Raw genomic sequence first — 14,027 nt, 5'->3', positions numbered from 1 at the left:
TTCTTTGTATAGATCCTTATGTCTTTGGTCAAGTCCACTCCAAGATATTTGAGATTGTTTGCACTATTGTGAATGGGGTTGCCTTCTTGACTTTCTTCTCTTCCTTATCATTATTGATGTATAAAAAGGCCATTGATTTCCTTCTCTACCTTATCATTATTGGTGTATAAAAAGGCCATTGATTTCTGTCTTAATTTTGTAGCCTGCCACCATGCTATATGAGCCTATTGTTTCTAGAAACTTTTTGGTAGAGTCTTTTTAGGTTTTCTAAGTAGAGTATCATGTTGTCCGCAAACAATAAGAGCTTGACTTCTTCCTTTCCTATCTGGATTCCCCTGATATCTTATTCTTGCCTGATTGCTATAGCAAGAACTTCTAGTACTATGTTGAAGAGGAGTGGTGAGAGTGGACAGCCTTGTTTTGTACCAGAATTTAGAGGGAAGGCTTTTATTTTTTCTCCATTGAGTATAATATTTGCCACTGGCTTGTGGTAGATGGCTTCTACTAGATTGAGAAAGGTTCCTTCCATTCCCATCTTGCTGAGAGTTTTGATCAAGAATGGGTGTTGGACCTTATCAAATGCTTTCTTTGCATCTATAGATATGATCATATAATTTTTATTTTTCTTCTTGTTGATGTTGTGTATGATGTTGATAAATTTACAGATGTTAAACCATCCTTGCATTCCTGGATGAAACCTATTTGGTCGTAGTGTATGATCTTCTTGATGATGCATTGGATCCAATTTGCCAGGATTTTGTTGAAGATCTTTGTATCTGCATTCTTCAGGGATATTGGTCTGTAATTTTCTTTTTTGACAGCATCTCTGTGTGGTTTTGTTATCAAGGTGATGTTGGCTTCATAAAAGCTGTTTGGAGTGTTCCCGTTTTTTTCAATTTCATGGAAGAGCCTGGCTAGGATTGGTAGTAGCTCCTCTTGAAAGATTTGAAAAAATTCATTAGGAAATCCATCTGGGCCTGGGCTTTTCTTTTTGGGCAGATGTTTGATTAGTTTTAATTTCCTCAGTAGTGATGGGGGTGTCGTGATCTCCCCCTTTTCATTTCTAATACAGGTTATCAGATTTCTCTCTCTCTCTTTCGTTGTGAGTTTTGCCAATGGTCTATCAATCTTTTTTATTTTTTCAAAGAACCAACTTCTGCTTTTGTTGACCTTTCGGGTTGTTTTTTGGTTTTTCCACTTCATTGAATTCTGCTTCCAACTTTGTGATTTCCTACTGTGTCCCTATTTTTGGTTCCTTTTGTTGGTCATTTTCTGATTTTTTGAGTTGCGTCATTAAGTTATTCAGTTATGCCCCTTCTTCCTTCCTGATGTGTGCTTGTAGAGCTATTTTCCCTCAGGACCGCTTTTGCTGTGTCCCATAGATTCTGGCAGTTTGTGTCTTCATTATCATTTGTTTCCAGGAAAGTTTTGATTTCTTTTTGAATTCATCTCGGACCCACTGTTTGTTCAATAGCAGGGTGTCTAATTTCCAATTGTTAAAGTTTTTCTTCAGTGTGGCTTTGTAGTTCACATCTAATTTCAGAGCCTTGCAGTCAGCAAAGGTAGCCTGCAAGATTTTTGTCCTCTTGATTTTATGGAGTTTTTTTTTTTTGTTTTATGTGTCAGCATGTAGTCTATCCTGGAGAATTACCCATGTACATTGGAGAAGAATGTGTATCCAGGTTTTTGGGATGGAGTGTCCTATATATATCTAATAGTTCTCTTTCTTCCATTACTCTTTTCAGTGTTAGTATGTTTTTGTTGGGTTTGAGTCTGGTTGACCTATCAAGTCTCCCACAATTATTGTGTTATTACTGATTTCTTCTTTCAGATTTGTCAGTAAATGTATTAGATAATTTGCTGGTCTCTCATTGGGTGCATATATGTTTAATAGTCTAATTTCTTTCTGTTGCACATATTCCTTGATTAGTACATAGTGTCCATCTGTGTCCCTTACCACTTTTCTGAGTATAAAGTTGGTGTCATCAGATATTAATATGGCCACCCCAGCTTTTCTGAGGGTGTTGTTTGCTTGGATGATTTTTCTCCAGCCTTTGATTTTGAGTCTATGTTTGTTCTGACTATTCAGATGTGTTTCTTGTAGGCAGCAGAAGGTTGGATTCTTCTTTTTGACCCATTTTTGACACTCTGTGTCTTTTAATTGTTGAATTTAGTCCATTGACATTGAGGGAGATGGTTGTCATAGGATTTAATGTCATCTTTGTAGATAAGTTTGCTGTGTTTGTTGGTCTCTCTTGTCTTAGAGTAGACCTTTCTGTTTTTCCTTTAAGGCTGGTTTATCATCTGTGAAGTTTCTGAGCTGTTGTTTATCCATGAAGCTATGTATTCTTCCTTCAAACCTGAACATGAGTCTGGCTGGGTGCAGTATTCTCAGTGAGGCATTCATTTCATTCAGTTTTGTCACAATATCCCACCACTGTCTTCTGGCCTTGAGAGTTTCTTGTGATATGTCTGCGGTAAGTCTTAGGGATGCTCCTTTGAATGTAATTTCCCTTTTTGATCTTGCTGCTTTCAGTATTCTATCTCTATCTGTGGGATTTGTCATTGTAAGGAGGATGTGTCTTGCGGTGTTTTTCTTTGGGTCTCTTTTAGCTGGTACTCTTTGGGCATGCAGGATTTGATTGCATGTAGTTTTTAACTCTGGGAATATATCTTTGATGATGTCTTTGACAGTTGATTCTTCCTGGAGATCTCCTACCTGGGTCTCTGGGACTCCAATGATTCTTATGTTGTTTCTGTTGAGTTTATCAAAGACTTCTATTTTCATCTGTTCGCATTCCTTGAGTACTTTTTTCATTGCCTGTTCATTTGTATTAAGGTTCTTTTCCAATTTCTTCTGTTGTGTTGAATTTTTCTGCATCATCTTTCAGTACTCCGATTCTCTCCTCAGCTGCTGATACCCTGCTGGCGAGGCCATCCGTTGAGATTTTCAGTTGAGCTACAGTGTTTTTCAGATCTGTTACGTCAGTTTGGAGTTTTCTGATTTCTGTCTTTGTGTTCTGTTCAGATTGATCTATGCTTTCTTTGAATTCTCAAATATCTTCCATATTGCTATTTTAAGTTCCTTTTCTGAGAGGTTAATCAGATGGTTGGAATTTATTAGGTCATCCGAGCTTTTGTCTTCATTTTCTGTGCATGGTGTTTGCCTGCGAGGTTTCCCCATTGTCACGCTTGTAGTGTGCTTTTTCCTACGTGTTGTGGTGGGGTTGATTGGTTAGAAAGAGGTTGCGGCCGCTATGTGAAGCGAAGCACTCTTCTGCTGCCTCTAGTTGACAGTTTTTTGGGTTATGCTCCCTAGCCTCTGAGGAGACCTTCAATTATTCAGAAACACAGGCAGATAGGCACAGGCAGGAGAAGTTTTCCTTGAAGTCCTCAGAGTGAACAAAGGCACAGCAGGGCGGAGCCTCCGCAGGCCAGAGAGTTCAACTTATTGGACAGCAACCCCCACAGCCAGAATTTATTCACTGGGCAGCTTCAAAATGCAGTTTTTTAGGGGTGTGCTCCCTAGGCCTCTGAGGAGACCTTCAGGGATTCAGAAAAACAGGCAGACAGGCACAGGCAGGAGAAGTTTCCCTTGAAGTCCTCAGAGTCAAAATTTAACATTTTTAAAATCAATAGAAAACCTATTTTCAATAAACATATTCCTCATGATCCTCAGAATAAAATGAAGTTTCTAGATATATAAATAAACAGAAATGTCAAAGAAATTATTTAATCAAAAAACAAAACTAATTGACGAAAGGTACATTTTCTTTTTAAGGGGTTACAAGCATGACAGGAAAGTGAAGTTGAAAAGAGGAAGATTATCAATATAATATTAGAAATTATCACAACAAATCTTTTAAATGACAACATGGAAAAACAGCTGCATGTCAATTCATTCAATTAATACTTTTATTGAAAATGAAGGACAACTCAATTATAAAGACAAAATATAAACTATAAACATTCTTATAGAGTAAATTTATACTAAAAAATCCAGCAGACTCAAGACTCAGATGACTTCAGTAGCAAATTTTATCAAAAATTTGAATAAAAAAAATCCAATTGTACATAAGATCTTTCAATATATAGAAGAGAAAATTGTACTGTCAACATTTCAAGAATGCAAGAGAAGTTTTTAAAGAACTAATTTGAAAAGATGACATATTTGTATGTGGTTGAGGTCATTGTCTTGCATAAGGTAATCCCAGTTCAATCTCTGGCACTTTATGGTCTCTCAAGTATGTTAGGAGTGATCCCTGAGCTCCTCTCAATGTGACTAAAACTCTTTGCACTTTCAATAGAAAACATAAGGAAATTGTTGCTACTCTGTGGGGTGCAAAACCTAATAGCAAACATTAGACTTTGAAAAAAGACCTCAAATAGTCAACTTTATAAGAAAAATCATGTCATTACAAAGTCTAAAGAACAATTGAATTTGTTCATATTTAATAAAACAAGAATTTCCAAAGTATGTAAATACTTTATTTTATACCAATATCCCATTTAAAAAAGTAGATAAATTAAGAAATACATGGAAAATATTTATTATTACTCCACACCAGGATAAAAACAAATTCAAATCACAGGTAAGTGAATGATAATGAGTAGAATTTTAAAACATATAAAACAAAAATTAACAAATCTAGAATATTCATTAAAGTGCAAAATGATGATGCTTTCAGGGGCTAGAGAAATTGTGCAGGCATTTAGGCAAATGTCTTGCAAATAAGGACCCTGGTTCCATCTCTGCCATTGCATAGTCCATTGAGCATAGCTAAGAGCAATCTTTGAGCGTGGCTGGAACTAGCTACTTAGACAATAGAAATTGTAGTTCATATATCACTTTTCTTTTTTCTTTTTTTTTTAAAAATAGTGCATCTATACTGCAAAATTTTAGAAAGTGTTTATGAGATTTAAACATACTGAAATCAACAATTTTTCTATATTAACTCAAATATTTAGTAAATAATTTGCTCCAACACATTTATAAGCAACTTTATTTATAATACTTTAAAACTAGAGATAAACAATATTGTAATTATTGAAATAACAGAATAAAATTGTGAAATGTTTATATAATAAAAATTACTCATGAGTAAAATAGTAGTAATTCAACATAAAAAAATAAATTCTTATTTACCTGAAACTCAACTTACACTAAGCTAAAAGAATAAATAGATCTATAAACACAGTGTTGCATAGGAATTTAATATAAAATAAGAATATTTCTTCTTTGGTGTAGGTTATAACAGAGAAAAGTATGGGAATGCTCTTGAGGATAGAGAATCTATTTGTGTGTATGTAAGTCATAACTCACATGTTTATAGATTTCAAAATTCAGTAAATCGTGTATCACATTTATCACAAATTAAAACAATTTAACTGGTAAGCACTTTTTTCAAATTATTTTTGCCTTTTTCTTTTCTTACTTAATTCTAGCAACTATCTTGGCTCTTGAAATAATTTTGTATGTAAAATGTTTGCTTGACTGCTTTTATTAGAACATAAGAGGGAACTTGGGATCTTACAGGATTTGTTAGTTAAGGATGACTGTTTATTTCAGATTTTTTTTTTTTTGGTTTTTTGGGCCACATCCATTTGATGCTCAGGGGTTACTCCTGGCTAAGCGCTCAAAAATTGCCCCTGGCTTGGAGGGACCATATGGGACACCGGGGAATTGAACCACAGTCCTTCCTTAGCTAGCACTTGCAAAGCAGACACCTTACCTCTAGTGCCACCTCGCCAGCCCCAATTTCACATTATTTTTAAACAACAAAAACCTTTTAAATTTTGGAAATATTTTGTTATAAATGTAGCTACCAAAATCTTAATACCAGGTTAAACATATGTATTATATTAGGTCATACTGAACTACTCAATATCTTTCATAATAAATGCAAAAATACCTGCTCACAGACTGCAAGGAAATATATGTGAGTCCACTAACTTATCTCCTTCCCTAGGGGTAAGACTACATATTAAATGTTGTGGAATGCTGGCCTATTCTGAAAACCTTAAGGACGAAGGTAAGAAAATCAGTCAATAATGTATTGTTGTTTTGCAAGATTGTTAATGATCTCACTAACAGTAATGTAAATTAATCATGGAGGAGGAGAATGAATAAGATATCTAATTCTTACATAAAATATTCACTTCTTTGCGTGCCATCATAACTCATGAGCTCATACTTAGTATTAAAGTTTTGAATAATATATTCAAAATGATTTGAATATATTTAAAAATTTTGAATAATATATTCATTTTCTAGAGAAATAAATCATAGAGGAAAAGTTCAAAGCATTTACTAAATGTTTCATTCCTTTACAATTCTATCATCTCCCCTTACTTTTGTTTTAACATTTCCTTAGTTTTCCCTCATTCCTGTTTCTCCATAATAACTCTTCTACTATAATACAGAAAGACCACTCTGTGGCTATTTGCAAAAAGTATTGCAAGTACATTGAATTTCCTACTCAATAAATTGGATATGCCATATTCATCAGACCATAAAAGGTAGTGAATCCTGCACTGCTGTAGATGCAACAGCTGATTTGGTCTTATGTATTTTAGTAGCATATTTTTGGGAAAACATTATTTGAAATTTTGATATAAATGATGCTCCTTTGTAATATTTACATGAAACTCCTCATAATTTATGACAGTCTAGAATATAGAGATGTCACAGATTCATGGTAAATTTTGTGAATTTTGATTATCGATGATTATGTATCAGTATTTACTATAATTGCTTAAAGAGAAATAAACTTTTCAGAAAATATCTTTCACATCTGTAATTATTTTTTGTAGTTTTAGTCATGGGTTACTCTCTTCACATGTATTGAACAATTATTTTGCACAAGACCAGATAAAGACATGTGAAAAAGTCCTGATTTATCTATGTAAAATAACATATGGCAAACAGACCTGACAAACTAATGGAAAAGGGGGTCAGATGATGCTTAAATTGGAAAACTATCATAGTAATGAAGAACCATTAAATTATTATTTGTCAATAAGCAATTCCCTAAATGTAAAACATTACATTATCTTATGACAAACATTAAAAATAATTTAAAGATAGCTTATTTTAAAAATACCTTATTTTTAGAAGGATCTATTTGACACAATAACTAAATCTAAGGAAATCATGAATTTTTACATATATATTATATTAGTAGTATTTTAATAGAGTCTCACTTTAATGTGATTTAAATAGTTGCTTACATATTTTTTAAGGAAAGAGTTTTGTTTCTGTTCATAAATGTACAATATATTTACAAAGTAAAATAGATTTTGTGGGGTTTTTTTTGTTTTGTTTTTGTTTTTTGGGCCACACCGGGTGACATTCAGGGGTTACTCTTAGCTATGATCTCAGAAATTGTTCCTGGCTTGGGGGACCATAGGGGATGCTGGGGGATAGAACCACGGTCCTTCCTAGGCTAGCGTGCCCAAGGCAAAATGCCTTACCACTTGCACCACCACTCCTGCACCAAAGTAAAGTAGCTTTGTCTTACACATTTAGTGAAATAATTATTGTTGAACTAAAATATATGCTCTGTTCCTGTGACTAATGTTTTATGCAACCTATTAACTTATTCATTGGTGGAGGGAGTATTGCCAATAGTAGTGGGATTGGCCCTGAAATATTGTATTTCTGATACCCAATTACAAAAAAATTTCTGTCACAATGGTTTCAATAAAATATTAAATAATAACCACTCAAAATATTATTTTCTTTTTCATGGTAGAGGGGCATCTTTGACCGCACCATAAAATGCTTTATGTTGAAGCATTGGGTACCATTTTTTTTTAGGGGGGCGCTTCCTGTGGAGACCAGAAGGCCTGCTGGACAAATTCTAAAAGAGCTGTTAACACTGCTTAGGTACCATTTTAAGCTCATTCCTCAGTAGATGAAATGCATTAAACTCTAGACTAATTTTCTGACTTCTCTGTTATTTTCTTAAGTTGAGTAAGTGAACAAAAGGCAGGCAATATGATTGTCTTTCAATAATTATTTATGAACTATTTCTTCTATCTTGATACTTTTAACATTTATAATTTTTGAATTTTAAATATTTTATTTGCAGTTATGTTCATATGTCTGATTTTCTCTCTTCTTTGAGATAACTTTAGACTTGCATGTATTAATTTTATTTAAGAAAGTCTCTAAAAATTATGTCACAAAGTTTACCTGAAATCATATAGGTAACAGACAAGGAACAGATTGAGATGAAACAAACTTTGATTAACTAAAAAATATGAATCTATATTACACTATTAAAATCTATATCTTTTTAATTGTGGGGTGATTATCAGATATTTGTATTGTGTGATCAATTTATTCTGATGGGTATATTTTACTGTTTCCAGATCTTATGCACAAAAGACATCTTCTTTACTCTGAACTACAATTCTTGTCCATAATTCAGGATCTGCAGATATATGTGAAGAAAAGATAATTTAAACATAAATGTGTTTAGTTTGCCTTGTAACAGCAGAGACTATAACTCCAAGCATACCAGTCCTGTAAAAAATGCTAACTGGGCTATAATAAATATTTGAGTCAAGCCTCATACATTTTTACAACACAGGGACATCTCCCACCTTGAACATATGTCATGTGAAACCAACTTAGACCCCAGGGAATTAGGCATCGGCCATCCAGCCTTGACTCCTGGATCCCAGAAATAGAAAGACAAAGTTCTCCACAACAGCTCCAGGAACCAAGTCCCCCTGGGGCATCCATATTGCTGCTCTGACACCAACATGCGCCAGTTCTAAAATGATATCCTGACAAAGAGGAAATGGGAACAACTTGATCTAAGAGTAAGTCCTTCCTCACCAGCCAACGATAAGGCAAAACCAGAAGATTTATCACCCTTTGATCTGTGCAAAAGCCAAGATCGCTATCTATAGATGACTGGTTGTTACAACCATGACTGGACAGTACGCATCCCGGGACCAACAACAACAACAACAAAAAAGCTCTAGGTTTTGGTCTACTACCAGTTTAACAAACAAGATCTCCAATTCCAGAGGTCTGATTGAGACAATCGCAACTGAACGGGTCTTCAGGAAACATAACGAAAGACTATCCCAGGCTCCATCCTAGGAGCAGCATAATGACCAATACCACCAACTACAGAAGATGGATTAAAACAACACCGAAGAAGCAGAACTGCTAGAACCACAAAGAAAGACTTCATCATAAGCTCCATTCCATGATCTGTACAGACACCAAGATCTCTAGATACAGAGGTCTGATTTTACCATCTATGACGAAATGGAAGTCTTCCATACACCACAAAAGCACTGAGGGGAGAGTAAATGATCATGCTAGGAGTATATAGTTAATACAATGACAGTATACTTCAAGGGTGGAGAAACCCTGTATCTCCTAGGCCAAGGAAATTCCCTCTATAATGTCCCCAATAGTTACTGTGCCTCTGTAGGGGGTTGGGGGAAGCACAAAATTATCGTTTTATCCACTTATATATTTATTTATTGATTTTTTTTTACTTCTTTATTTTGGTGTAGATAATTGAAGTTGATGTCTCCAATTTTATTTTATCTTTTTCTTTTCTTTTTTCTTTTTTCTTTTTTTTTTTTTTTTTCACTCTGGCATGGTTTGATTTCAGGACCGAGACTATTGTGTGGTGCTTGTCTTTATTGCTGTAGTGCTCACCTGATATTTTATTTGATATTTATTTCTGTATTGTTGAGGTGTTTCAATTACCATTTTCCTGTTCTCTCTCAAACTGAGGATGAAAGCCTCTAAGGACTCCGCCATTTTCAGCTTATTTGACTTTTTACCCCATTCTATTGCTTTTCTTTCCTTCAAACAAAACCAAATTAGTAACCAAAATTTAATGAGTGAGCAAATTATAAAAACTCTAATTGATAAGCATGCTGGTCAATCCATTTTTCATGGCAGATTTAATTTGTAAGTATATATCACTTAGTATGGTAAGAAAGTGTATACTATATCTCAATTTAAGTTATCTCAATCTGATTAAACATTGAAGTACTAGCTAGAATTGTACTCAGGGGTATTAATGCTTTTAAGGGCTTTTAATAAAGACTATCATTAGGTAAAATTTAGAGGTTAATATTTGACTAATATTTTTAAAGTATAGTCCTGCTTTATTATGTACATGACAGTAATTTAGATAAAGTCCATTTTTTTCTGTTACTGCATTATAAAGTAATGTAATCAGAGTGCACCCTATTTAAAGAAGTGAGCAATTTTATAAGGAAACACAAAATTAAGGACTATGATGAGCCACTTCCTCCTCCATTTTTTAATATTGTTTTAAATACTATACTAAATTTTATGAGAACCTCTTACTCAGGTCTCCAAAAATCATTAATAGAATCTGGAAATAATATATAAAATTTGATTGCATCCGGAATGCCCTATACTTTTTGCAAAGAATATTTTGGGGGCCTTTCTAGTTTGAGAGTTCTGTGATAGTGATTCATAACTGTAGAGAGCTAATATTTGAAAAAAATGGTTAACCAATCAGATTTAGTAAGATATGTACTCTATTTATCTTAAATTTAATAAAATTATTCATGTATTGGTCCACCTTTTATGAGTTTTCCTCCCTTCCTTGTAAGAATCAAAACAATCATGCCCATTGTTTATGCAAAACTACAAAATTTAAAATAACTCCTATAAGTTATGAAATTAAACTTTAATATATTTTTTGAGTTATGTACACATTGTTTGCTCTAATTCCTCCCAGGGTTGAACCAGAACAATGTGTTGAGAAACAATCCAAAATTAAGACTTGTCTTTCTTGATATTCCACTAATGACTGTTGAGGTGAAACCATAAGACATTAACCATGCACATTAATTTCTTTGATAACAGTCTATTCAATAATAGTAAGTAACATTTAGACCATTTCTCAAGTTGTTGGGTGACATTTAAGGTTAAAGATTTAGATGAGTTAAGGAGAGGTAAGTCAGTGGTAGTTGACTGATTGATTGGCTTTTATATTTAAAAGGCATCCTATAATAGGCCTATATTCTATTCTTCCAAGTAGCATGTAGTCTTCCTCTGGAAAATCATTTTAGTACTTACTGGAATGTATTATCTATTATACTTTTTGGTCATAATTATTAAAAATTATTTGTTATCACAGTTTCTTGACATAGCAATCCAGGAAATCATGTTGATAACAGATCTACTATAGTGATAGACACAATGTACTAAACTCTAATTTTCTAAACTTAAAGTTTTTATTAATTCCCCTTACAGTTTCATAAACAGAAGCATGTTTTATTATTTCTTCATAAAAAAAACTGATTGCAACTCGAAACTCATAAAGAGCTTTATTCTTCTTTAGAATAATATTTTAGTACACATCACCTTAACATTCTCTGGATAATCATATTTTGCCCATAAAATAATAAAATACATGTTTTGTTTCATACCAGCAAAGGGAAAAGAAATTGTGTTGTATCCTCCACATGATCAGATATAGGAAGTCTTATTCGGAAAAAAGTTCTTTTTTTTTTGTTTTTGTTTTTGGTTTTTTTTTTTTTTGGGGTCACATCCGGCAGCACTCAGGGGTTACTCCTGGCTCAATGCTCAGAAATCACCCCTGGCAGGCACAGGGGACCATATAGGATGCCGGGATTCGAACCACCGACCTTCTGCATGAAAGGCAAACGCCTTACCTTTATGCTATCTCTCTGGCCCCATGGAAAAAAGTTCTTTATAAAGAAAATTAAGTTCAAATTAAGTTAATAGTTTTGGCTTGTTAAAATATATCTGGTACCTTTATAAAGATAGAGTAAAATTTGAGACAGATATGCACAATAGGAGAGCACCATATAAAGATAAAGGCAAAGATTGGATAATGTTTCATAAGATAAGACTAAAACACTGATAGTCAGCAAATGTGCAGAAGCAAAGGCTTTGGAGAGTATCTCTCTTACAGCCCACAGGGAGAGTAAACCTTGCCAATACCTTGATCTCATGCTTCTAGTCTCCAGAATTCTGAGGTAATACTTATCTTGTTTATAAAACTCTAATTGAAGTAATTACTGTAGTCCTAAAAAACAAAAATGTTCTATCTTAAGGCTAAAGTGTACTTCCATTTTTCCCAACATGGCTGCCCCAATTCTCCCTGATTTTAGTGATTGGCAGAGGGCAGAAATTTGAGAAGGTGGGAAAAAGTGAAAATTGAGGTGATTGATCACTGATTTCTTCCTACTTATTCAAAATAAATCATTATAAAGTTTACATTCATTTGGAGATATTTTATTGAGTAGTCAAGATCCCTCTTTGAAAGGTTTGGCTCACATACATGTAGCCAATGGATAAAAATCTCAAGTCAGCCAAGTGAAAGGCAAGTTTCTTACCCTCTGTTATCTCTCTAGTCTCTAGGGATGCAAGTTTTTAATTTGTAACACTGATTTTAAAATAAAGAGAAAGATATAGGGAAAGATATAGAAACAATATACTGGAAATCGGTGAAATCTTGAGCATTTATGACAATTTACAAAAAAAGTTCACATTTAATTAGGAAGACTGCTAAAGGCAGAACTTCATATATCAAAGTTTAGAGGGATAACAGATAAAATGAGAATACAAGCTGATAATTTCTTTCCTTCTATGTACTATTGGGCACTATAACAATGAAAAGAGCTAATATATTTGTACTTAGTATATGTTAGACATCATTTAAAGTTATTTCTACATATAATCTAAAATATCTCAAAACGGATATAGCCATTATTATCACATTTCTTTCTCTCTTTCTAGCATGTTATTGTTGTTGTTGTTGTTGTTGTCCAGGAGTAAAGTACCTAGCAATTTTCAAGGCTTCAGAATTTACTTCTTTCTCTTCGGGTCTCATCTATAGTAAAACTCAGGAGACTATATCTGCTGCTAGGAATTGAGCTCAGGTCAACTGCATGCAAAAGAAATGACCTACCCTTTGGTTTATTCCTCAAGGCTCCTATACTCTAATTTTTTTTAAATAAAATAACTGAATCTCTGAGCGATAAGTAGGAAATAGAGGACCTACATGCTAGGCTAAGTCTCTGAAATCTATTCTTAGTAGGCCCATTAGTAGTGCTTTTGAGGTGCTGGAGAGGTGGCGCTAGAGATAAGGTGTCTGCCTTGCAAGCACTAGCCAAGGAAGGACCGCGGTTCAATACCCTGGCATCCCATATGGTCCCCCTAAGCCAGGGGCAATTTCTGAGCACTTAGCCAGGAATAACCCTTGAGCATCAAATGGGTGTGCCCCCCAAAAAAGAAAGTAGTGCTTTTGAGTAATTTTCTTAAGTAACATTAACTTTTGATTGGGCACATAAAATTTATATAAGGAATTTCTGGATATAAAGATAGAGTGGTTATAGTGGATATATGCTAGAGTTCAGATTTATCACTTACAGATATATAAAAAATGTCTGATATATAAATAAAAAGAAGAATATTTATTAAAGGATAGAAAATAGGCAGAGCCTTATGTACGACAAGAGGCGGTCAAAGGCCTGTTTGTGTTAGAGTTGGAACTGAGGGAAGAGCAAGAATCGTTGTATAGCATACAAAAGTAATCATTGACTTTATCATTTTGTTAGTGTGCTCTTAGGTAAAAAAAAAAATGTGCTCAATAAAATCTGGTTTTATGGGCCAGCGTGGTGGCGCTAGAGATAAGGTGTCTGCCTTGCCAGCGCTAGCCTAGGACAGACCACGGTTGGATCCCCTGTTGTCCCATATGGTCCCCCAAGCCAGGAGCTACTTCTGAGCACATAGCTAGGAGTAATCCCTGAGCATTACCGGGTGTGTCCCAAAAACAAAACAAAAAAAAATCTGGTTTTTAGAACAGGAAATTGTTGGTGGGACAAAAAATTTCTCATGTTCTTGTAATTTGTTACTTACAGTCTCACTTCCTTAGCTGTCCTGTCTACCTATCCCTATTGCCAGAGTATCTAGTATCAGAGTATCTAGCCTGATTGCTACTCAATATTTTATGTTAATTTTTATTTCAGAGGGATTGGGG

General features: G+C 34.2%; 1 non-coding gene across 1 annotated transcript; it reads right to left on the bottom strand.

Annotated features, from left to right (window-relative positions):
* Positions 1-7,819: 7,819 nt before the first annotated feature.
* LOC126004950 (U7 small nuclear RNA) lies at positions 7,820-7,883 on the bottom strand. The gene has a single exon (XR_007494153.1). It is a non-coding gene; the product is annotated as a U7 small nuclear RNA (small nuclear RNA).
* Between the last annotated feature and the right edge of the window lie 6,144 nt (positions 7,884-14,027).

The sequence above is a fragment of the Suncus etruscus genome, chromosome 3 (assembly GCF_024139225.1).
Source record: "Suncus etruscus isolate mSunEtr1 chromosome 3, mSunEtr1.pri.cur, whole genome shotgun sequence".
NCBI lineage: Eukaryota > Metazoa > Chordata > Mammalia > Eulipotyphla > Soricidae > Suncus > Suncus etruscus.
Note: the sequence above shows the minus strand (reverse complement) of the source record. Positions and strands in the feature narration are given on the sequence as shown.